We start from the raw sequence: 11,431 nt of genomic DNA on the forward strand, positions 1-11,431 counted from the left end.
AGCCAGGAATACGCCGATAGGCTCATTCGATGTAACTTTTGAATTGCTACAATCTGGTAGCAGAGTTGTAACTGTAGGCCCTCGGGAACATAGAGAAATCTTGGTGGAATTGAACTTTTCATAAATTTTCATACCCCCCAAAATGGCTAAATCTGCCAGTATCTCCTAAACTACAATAGCCAGGAATACGCCGATAGGCTCATTCGATGTAACTTTTGAATTGCTACAATCTGGTAGCAGAGTTGTAACTGTAGGCCCTCGGGAACATAGAGAAATCTTGGTGGAATTGAACTTTTCATAAATTTTCATACCCCCCAAAATGGCTAAATCTGCCAATATCTCCTAAACTACAATAACCAGGAATACGATGATAAGCTCATTCGATGTAACTTTTAAATTGCTACAATCTGGTAGCAGAGTTGTAACTGTAGGCCCTCGGGAACATAGAGAAATCTTGGTGGAATTGAACTTTTCATAAATTTTCATACCCCCCAAAATGGCTAAATCTGCCAATATCTCCTAAACTACAATAGCCAGGAATACGCCGATAGGCTCATTCGATGTAACTTTTGAATTGCTACAATCTGGTAGCAGAGTTGTAACTGTAGAACCTCGGGAACATAGAGAAATCTTGGTGGAATTAAACTTTTCATAAATTTTCATACCCTCCAAAATGGCTAAATCTGCCAATATCTCCTAAACTACAATAGCCAGGAATACGCCGATAGGCTCATTCGATGTAACTTTTGAATTGCTACAATCTGGTAGCAGAGTTGTAACTGTAGGCCCTCGGGAACATAGAGAAATCTTGGTGGAATTGAACTTTTCATAAATTTTCATACCCCCCAAAATGGCGAAATCTGCCAATATCTCCTAAACTACAATAGCCAGGAATACGCCGATAGGCTCATTCGATGTAACTTTGAAATTGCTACAATCTGGTAGTAGAGTTGTAACTGTAGGCCCTCGGGAACATAGAGAAATCTTGGTGGAATTGAACTTTTCATAAATTTTCATACCCCCCAAAATGGCTAAATCTGCCAATATCTCCTAAACTACAATAGCCAGGAATATACCGATAGGCTCATTCGATGTAACTTTTGAATTGCTACAATCTGGTAGCAGAGTTGTAACTGTAGGCCCTCGGGAACATAGAGAAATCTTGGTGGAATTGAACTTTTCATAAATTTTCATACCCCCCAAAATGGCTAAATCTGCCAATATCTCCTAAACTACAATAGCCAGGTATACGCCGATAGGCTCATTCGATGTAACTTTTGAATTGCTACAATCTGGTAGCAGAGTTGTAACTGTAGGCCTTCGGGAACATAAAGAAATCTTGGTGGAATTGAACTTTTCATAAATTTTCATACCCCCAAAAATGGCTAAATCTGCCAATATCTCCTAAACTACAATAGCCAGGAATACGCCGATAGGCTCATTCGATGTAACTTTTGAATTGCTACAATCTGGTAGCAGAGTTGTAACTGTAGGCCCTCGGGAACATAGAGAAATCTTGGTGGAATTGAACTTTTCATAAATTTTCATACCCCCCAAAATGGCTAAATCTGCCAATATCTCCTAAACTACAATAGCCAGGAATACGCCGATAGGCTCATTCGATGTAACTTTTGAATTGCTACAATCTGGTAGCAGAGTTGTAACTGTAGGCCCTCGGGAACATAGAGAAATCTTGGTGGAATTGAACTTTTCATAAATTTTCATACCCCTCAAAATGGCTAAATCTGCCAATATCTCCTAAACTACAATAGCCAGGAATACGCCGATAGGCTCATTCGATGTAACTTTTGAATTGCTACAATCTGGTAGCAGAGTTGTAACTGTAGGCCCTCGGGAACATAGAGAAATCTTGGTGGAATTGAACTTTTCATAAATTTTCATACCCCATAAAATGGCTAAATCTGCCAATATCTCCTAAACTACGATAGCCAGGAATACGCCGATAGGCTCATTCGATGTAACTTTTGAATTGCTACAATCTGGTAGCAGAGTTGTAACTGTAGGCCCTCGGGAACATAGAGAAATCTTGGTGGAATTGAACTTTTCATAAATTTTCATACCCCCCAAAATGGCTAAATCTGCCAATATCTCCTAAACTACAATAGCCAGGAATACGCCGATAGGCTGATTCGATGTAACTTTTGAATTGCTACAATCTGGTAGCAGAGTTGTAACTGTAGGCCCTCGGGAACATAGAGAAATCTTGGTGGAATTGAACTTTTCATAAATTTTCATACCCCCCAAAATGGCTAAATCTGCCAATATCTCCTAAACTACAATAGCCAGGAATACGCCGATAGGCTCATTCGATGTAACTTTTGAATTGCTACAATCTGGGAGCAGAGTTGTAACTGTAGGCCCTCGGCAACATAGAGAAATCTTGGTGGAATTGAACTTTTCATAAATTTTCATACCCCCCAAAATGGCTAAATCTGCCAATATCTCCTAAACTACAATAGCCAGGAATACGCCGATAGGCTCATTCGATGTAACTTTTGAATTACTACAATCTGGTAGCAGAGTTGTAACTGTAGGCCCTCGGGAACATAGAGAAATCTTGGTGGAATTGAACTTTTCATTAATTTTCATACCCCTCAAAATGGCTAAATCTGCCAATATCTCCTAAACTACAATAGCCAGGAATACGCCGATAGGCTCATTCGATGTAACTTTTGAATTGCTACAATCTGGGAGCAGAGTTGTAACTGTAGGCCCTCGGCAACATAGAGAAATCTTGGTGGAATTGAACTTTTCATAAATTTTCATACCCCCCAAAATGGCTAAATCTGCCAATATCTCCTAAACTACAATAGCCAGGAATACGCCGATAGGCTCATTCGATGTAACTTTTGAATTGCTACAATCTGGTAGCAGAGTTGTAACTGTAGGCCCTCGGGAACATAGAGAAATCTTGGTGGAATTGAACTTTTCATAAATTTTCATACCCCCCAAAATGGCTAAATCTGCCAATATCTCCTAAACTACAATCGCCAGGAATACGCCGATAGACTCATTCGATGTAACTTTTGAATTGCTACAATCTGGTAGCAGAGTTGTAACTGTAGGCCCTCGGGAACATAGAGAAATCTTGGTGGAATTGAACTTTTCATAAATTTTCATACCCCCCAAAATGGCTAAATCTGCCAATATCTCCTAAACTACAATAGCCAGGAATACGCCGATAGGCTTATTCGATGTAACTTTTGAATTGCTACAATCTGGTAGCAGAGTTGTAACTGTAGGTCCTCGGAAACATAGAGAAATCTTGGTGGAATTGAACTTTTCATAAATTTTCATACCCCCCAAAATGGCTAAATCTGCCAATAACTCCTAAACTACAATAGCCAGGAATACGCCGATAGGCTCATTCGATGTAACTTTTGAATTGCTACAATCTGGTAGCAGAGTTGTAACTGTAGGCCCTCGGGAACATAGAGAAATCTTGGTGGAATTGAACTTTTCATAAATTTTCATACCCCCTAAAATGGCTAAATCTGCCAATATCTCCTAAACTACAATAGCCAGGAATACGCCAATAGGCTCATTCGATGTAACTTTTGAATTGCTACAATCTGGTAGCAGAGTTGTAACTGTAGGCCCTCGGGAACATAGAGAAATTATGGTGGAATTGAACTTTTCATAAATTTTCATACCCCCCAAAATGGCTAAATCTGCCAATATCTCCTAAACTACAATAGCCAGGAATACGCCGATAGGCTCATTCGATGTAACTTTTGAATTGCTACAATCTGGTAGCAGAGTTGTAACTGTAGGCCCTCGGGAACATAGAGAAATCTTGGTGGAATTGAACTTTTCATAAATTTTCATACCCCCCAAAATGGCTAAATCTGCCAATATCTCCTAAACTACAATAGCCAGGAATACGCCGATAGGCTCATTCGATGTAACTTTTGAATTGCTACAATCCGGTAGCAGAGTTGTAACTGTCGGCCCTCGGGAACATAGAGAAATCTTGGTGGAATTGAACTTTTCATAAATTTTCATACCCCACAAAATGGCTAAATCTGCCAATATCTCTTAAACTACGATAGCCAGGAATACGCCAATAGGCTCATTCGATGTAACTTTTGAATTGCTACAATCTGGTAGCAGAGTTGTAACTGTAGGCCCTCGGGAACATAGAGAAATTATGGTGGAATTGAACTTTTCATAAATTTTCATACCCCCCAAAATGGCTAAATCTGCCAATATCTCCTAAACTACAATAGCCAGGAATACGCCGATAGGCTCATTCGATGTAACTTTTGAATTGCTACAATCTGGTAGCAGAGTTGTAACTGTAGGCCCTCGGGAACATAGAGAAATCTTGTTGGAATTGAACTTTTCATAAATTTTCATACCCCCCAAAATGGCTAAATCTGCTAATATCTCCTAAACTACAATAGCCAGGAATACGCCGATAGGCTCATTCGATGTAACTTTTGAATTGCTACAATCTGGTAGCAGAGTTGTAACTGTAGGCCCTCGGGAACATAGAGAAATCTTGGTGGAATTGAACTTTTCATAAATTTTCATACCCCCCAAAATGGCTAAATCTGCCAATATCTCCTAAACTACAATAGCCAGGAATACGCCGATAGGCTCATTCGATGTAACTTTTAAATTGCTACAATCTGGTAGCAGAGTTGTAACTGTAGGCACTCGGGAACATAGAGAAATCTTGGTGGAATTGAACTTTTCATAAATTTTCATACCCCCCAAAATGGCTAAATCTGCCAATATCTCCTAAACTACAATAGCCAGGAATACGCCGATAGGCTCATTCGATGTAACTTTTGAATTGCTACAATCTGGTAGCAGAGTTGTAACTGTAGGCCCTCGGGAACATAGAGAAATCTTGGTGGAATTGAACTTTTCATAAATTTTCATACCCCCCAAAATGGCTAAATCTGCCAATATCTCCTAAACTACAATAGCCAGGAATACGCCGATAGGCTCATTCGATGTAACTTTTGAATTGCTACAATCTGGTAGCAGAGTTGTAACTGTAGGCCCTCGGGAACATAGAGAAATCTTGTTGGAATTGAACTTTTCATAAATTTTCATACCCCCCAAAATGGCTAAATCTGCTAATATCTCCTAAACTACAATAGCCAGGAATACGCCGATAGGCTCATTCGATGTAACTTTTGAATTGCTACAATCTGGTAGCAGAGTTGTAACTGTAGGCCCTCGGGAACATAGAGAAATCTTGGTGGAATTGAACATTTTTCATAAATTTTCATACCCCCCAAAATGGCTAAATCTGCCAATATCTCCTAAACTACAATAGCCAGGAATACGCCGATAGGCTCATTCGATGTAACTTTTAAATTGCTACAATCTGGTAGCAGAGTTGTAACTGTAGGCACTCGGGAACATAGAGAAATCTTGGTGGAATTGAACTTTTCATAAATTTTCATACCCCCCAAAATGGCTAAATCTGCCAATATCTCCTAAACTACAATAGCCAGGAATACGCCGATAGGCTCATTCGATGTAACTTTTGAATTGCTACAATCTGGTAGCAGAGTTGTAACTGTAGGCCCTCGGGAACATAGAGAAATCTTGGTGGAATTGAACTTTTCATAAATTTTCATACCCCCCAAAATGGCTAAATCTGCCAATATCTCCTAAACTACAATAGCCAGGAATACGCCGATAGGCTCATTCGATGTAACTTTTGAATTGCTACAATCCGGTAGCAGAGTTGTAACTGTCGGCCCTCGGGAACATAGAGAAATCTTGGTGGAATTGAACTTTTCATAAATTTTCATACCCCACAAAATGGCTAAATCTGCCAATATCTCTTAAACTACGATAGCCAGGAATACGCCAATAGGCTCATTCGATGTAACTTTTGAATTGCTACAATCTGGTAGCAGAGTTGTAACTGTAGGCCCTCGGGAACATAGAGAAATTATGGTGGAATTGAACTTTTCATAAATTTTCATACCCCCCCAAAATGGCTAAATCTGCCAATATCTCCTAAACTACAATAGCCAGGAATACGCCGATAGGCTCATTCGATGTAACTTTTGAATTGCTACAATCTGGTAGCAGAGTTGTAACTGTAGGCCCTCGGGAACATAGAGAAATCTTGTTGGAATTGAACTTTTCATAAATTTTCATACCCCCCAAAATGGCTAAATCTGCTAATATCTCCTAAACTACAATAGCCAGGAATACGCCGATAGGCTCATTCGATGTAACTTTTGAATTGCTACAATCTGGTAGCAGAGTTGTAACTGTAGGCCCTCGGGAACATAGAGAAATCTTGGTGGAATTGAACTTTTCATAAATTTTCATACCCCCCAAAATGGCTAAATCTGCCAATATCTCCTAAACTACAATAGCCAGGAATACGCCGATAGGCTCATTCGATGTAACTTTTAAATTGCTACAATCTGGTAGCAGAGTTGTAACTGTAGGCACTCGGGAACATAGAGAAATCTTGGTGGAATTGAACTTTTCATAAATTTTCATACCCCCCAAAATGGCTAAATCTGCCAATATCTCCTAAACTACGATAGCCAGGAATACGCCGATAGGCTCATTCGATGTAACTTTTGAATTGCTACAATCTGGTAGCAGAGTTGTAACTGTAGGCCCTCGGGAACATAGAGAAATCTTGGTGGAATTGAACTTTTCATAAATTTTCATACCCCCCAAAATGGCTAAATCTGCCAATATCTCCTAAACTACAATAGCCAGGAATACGCCGATAGGCTCATTCGATGTAACCTTTGAATTGCTACAATCTGGTAGCAGAGTTGTAACTGTAGGCCCTCGGGAACATAGAGAAATCTTGGTGGAATTGAACTTTTCATAAATTTTCATACCCCCCAAAATGGCTAAATCTGCTAATATCTCCTAAACTACAATAGCCAGGAATACGCCGATAGGCTCATTCGATGTAACTTTTGAATTGCTACAATCTGGTAGCAGAGTTGTAACTGTAGGCCCTCGGGAACATAGAGAAATCTTGGTGGAATTGAACTTTTCATAAATTTTCATACCCCCCAAAATGGCTAAATCTGCCAATATCTCCTAAACTACAATAGCCAGGAATACGCCGATAGGCTCATTCGATGTAACTTTTAAATTGCTACAATCTGGTAGCAGAGTTGTAACTTTAGGCACTCGGGAACATAGAGAAATCTTGGTGGAATTGAACTTTTCATAAATTTTCATACCCCCCAAAATGGCTAAATCTGCCAATATCTCCTAAACTACAATAGCCAGGAATACGCCGATAGGCTCATTCGATGTAACTTTTGAATTGCTACAATCTGGTAGCAGAGTTGTAACTGTAGGCCCTCGGGAACATAGAGAAATCTTGGTGGAATTGAACTTTTCATAAATTTTCATACCCCCCAAAATGGCTAAATCTGCCAATATCTCCTAAACTACGATAGCCAGGAATACGCCGATAGGCTCATTCGATGTAACTTTTGAATTGCTACAATCTGGTAGCAGAGTTGTAACTGTAGGCCCTCGGGAACATAGAGAAATCTTGGTGGAATTGAACTTTTCATAAATTTTCATACCCCCCAAAATGGCTAAATCTGCCAATATCTCCTAAACTACAATAGCCAGGAATACGCCGATAGGCTCATTCGATGTAACTTTTGAATTGCTACAATCTGGTAGCAGAGTTGTAACTGTAGGCCCTCGGGAACATAGAGAAATCTTGGTGGAATTGAACTTTTCATAAATTTTCATACCCCCCAAAATGGCTAAATCTGCCAATATCTCCTAAACTACAATAGCCAGGAATACGCCGATAGGCTCATTCGATGTAACTTTTGAATTGCTACAATCCGGTAGCAGAGTTGTAACTGTCGGCCCTCGGGAACATAGAGAAATCTTGGTGGAATTGAACTTTTCATAAATTTTCATACCCCACAAAATGGCTAAATCTGCCAATATCTCTTAAACTACGATAGCCAGGAATACGCCGATAGGCTCATTCGATGTAACTTTTGAATTGCTACAATCTGGTAGCAGAGTTGTAACTGTAGGCCCTCGGGAACATAGAGAAATCTTGGTGGAATTGAACTTTTCATAAATTTTCATACCCCCCAAAATGGCTAAATCTGCCAATATCTCCTAAACTACAATAGCCAGGAATACGCCGATAGGATTATTCGATGTAACTTTTGAATTGCTACAATCTGGTAGCAGAGTTGTAACTGTAGGCCCTCGGGAACATAGAGAAATCTTGGTGGAATTGAACTTTTCATAAATTTTCATACCCCCCAAAATGGCTAAATCTGCCAATATCTCCTAAACTACAATAGCCAGGAATACGCCGATAGGCTCATTCGATGTAACTTTTGAATTGCTACAATCTGGTAGCAGAGTTGTAACTGTAGGCCCTCGGGAACATAGAGAAATCTTGGTGGAATTGAACTTTTCATAAATTTTCATACCCCCTAAAATGGCTAAATCTGCCAATATCTTCTAAACTACAATAGCCAGGAATACGCCGATAGGCTCATTCGATGTAACTTTTGAATTGCTACAATCTGGTAGCAGAGTTGTAACTGTAGGCCCTCGGGAACATAGTGAAATCTTGGTGGAATTGAACTTTTCATAAATTTTCATACCCCCCAAAATGGTTAAATCTGATAATATCTCCTAAACTACGATAGCCAGGAATACGCCGATAGGCTCATTCGATGTAACTTTTAAATTGCTACAATCTGGTAGCAGAGTTGTAACTGTAGGCACTCGGGAACATAGAGAAATCTTGGTGGAATTGAACTTTTCATAAATTTTCATACCCCCCAAAATGGCTAAATCTGCCAATATCTCCTAAACTACAATAGCCAGGAATACGCCGATAGGCTCATTCGATGTAACCTTTGAATTGCTACAATCTGGTAGCAGAGTTGTAACTGTAGGCCCTCGGGAACATAGAGAAATCTTGGTGGAATTGAACTTTTCATAAATTTTCATACCCCCCAAAATGGCTAAATCTGCTAATATCTCCTAAACTACAATAGCCAGGAATACGCCGATAGGCTCATTCGATGTAACTTTTGAATTGCTACAATCTGGTAGCAGAGTTGTAACTGTAGGCCCTCGGGAACATAGAGAAATCTTGGTGGAATTGAACTTTTCATAAATTTTCATACCCCCCAAAATGGCTAAATCTGCCAATATCTCCTAAACTACAATAGCCAGGAATACGCCGATAGGCTCATTCGATGTAACTTTTAAATTGCTACAATCTGGTAGCAGAGTTGTAACTTTAGGCACTCGGGAACATAGAGAAATCTTGGTGGAATTGAACTTTTCATAAATTTTCATACCCCCCAAAATGGCTAAATCTGCCAATATCTCCTAAACTACAATAGCCAGGAATACGCCGATAGGCTCATTCGATGTAACTTTTGAATTGCTACAATCTGGTAGCAGAGTTGTAACTGTAGGCCCTCGGGAACATAGAGAAATCTTGGTGGAATTGAACTTTTCATAAATTTTCATACCCCCCAAAATGGCTAAATCTGCCAATATCTCCTAAACTACGATAGCCAGGAATACGCCGATAGGCTCATTCGATGTAACTTTTGAATTGCTACAATCTGGTAGCAGAGTTGTAACTGTAGGCCCTCGGGAACATAGAGAAATCTTGGTGGAATTGAACTTTTCATAAATTTTCATACCCCCCAAAATGGCTAAATCTGCCAATATCTCCTAAACTACAATAGCCAGGAATACGCCGATAGGCTCATTCGATGTAACTTTTGAATTGCTACAATCTGGTAGCAGAGTTGTAACTGTAGGCCCTCGGGAACATAGAGAAATCTTGGTGGAATTGAACTTTTCATAAATTTTCATACCCCCCAAAATGGCTAAATCTGCCAATATCTCCTAAACTACAATAGCCAGGAATACGCCGATAGGCTCATTCGATGTAACTTTTGAATTGCTACAATCCGGTAGCAGAGTTGTAACTGTCGGCCCTCGGGAACATAGAGAAATCTTGGTGGAATTGAACTTTTCATAAATTTTCATACCCCACAAAATGGCTAAATCTGCCAATATCTCTTAAACTACGATAGCCAGGAATACGCCGATAGGCTCATTCGATGTAACTTTTGAATTGCTACAATCTGGTAGCAGAGCTGTAACTGTAGGCCCTCGGGAACATAGAGAAATCTTGGTGGAATTGAACTTTTCATAAATTTTCATACCCCCCAAAATGGCTAAATCTGCCAATATCTCCTAAACTACAATAGCCAGGAATACGCCGATAGGATTATTCGATGTAACTTTTGAATTGCTACAATCTGGTAGCAGAGTTGTAACTGTAGGCCCTCGGGAACATAGAGAAATCTTGGTGGAATTGAACTTTTCATAAATTTTCATACCCCCCAAAATGGCTAAATCTGCCAATATCTCCTAAACTACAATAGCCAGGAATACGCCGATAGGCTCATTCGATGTAACTTTTGAATTGCTACAATCTGGTAGCAGAGTTGTAACTGTAGGCCCTCGGGAACATAGAGAAATCTTGGTGGAATTGAACTTTTCATAAATTTTCATACCCCCTAAAATGGCTAAATCTGCCAATATCTTCTAAACTACAATAGCCAGGAATACGCCGATAGGCTCATTCGATGTAACTTTTGAATTGCTACAATCTGGTAGCAGAGTTGTAACTGTAGGCCCTCGGGAACATAGTGAAATCTTGGTGGAATTGAACTTTTCATAAATTTTCATACCCCCCAAAATGGTTAAATCTGATAATATCTCCTAAACTACGATAGCCAGGAATACGCCGATAGGCTCATTCGATGTAACTTTTAAATTGCTACAATCTGGTAGCAGAGTTGTAACTGTAGGCACTCGGGAACATAGAGAAATCTTGGTGGAATTGAACTTTTCATAAATTTTCATACCCCCCAAAATGGCTAAATCTGCCAATATCTCCTAAACTACAATAGCCAGGAATACGCCGATAGGCTCATTCGATGTAACTTTTGAATTGCTACAATCTGGTAGCAGAGTTGTAACTGTAGGCCCTCGGGAACATAGAGAAATCTTGGTGGAATTGAACTTTTCATAAATTTTCATACCCCCCAAAATGGCTAAATCTGCCAATATCTCCTAAACTACGATAGCCAGGAATACGCCGATAGGCTCATTCGATGTAACTTTTGAATTGCTACAATCTGGTAGCAGAGTTGTAACTGTAGGCCCTCGGGAACATAGAGAAATCTTGGTGGAATTGAACTTTTCATAAATTTTCATACCCCCCAAAATGGCTAAATCTGCCAATATCTCCTAAACTACAATAGCCAGGAATACGCCGATAGGCTCATTCGATGTAACTTTTGAATTGCTACAATCTGGTAGCAGAGTTGTAACTGTAGGCCCTCGGGAACATAGAGAAATC

Source organism: Botryllus schlosseri, unplaced genomic scaffold (assembly GCF_051294905.1).
Source record: "Botryllus schlosseri isolate E-star unplaced genomic scaffold, Bs_hap1 Bs20a, whole genome shotgun sequence".
Lineage (NCBI taxonomy): Eukaryota > Metazoa > Chordata > Ascidiacea > Stolidobranchia > Styelidae > Botryllus > Botryllus schlosseri.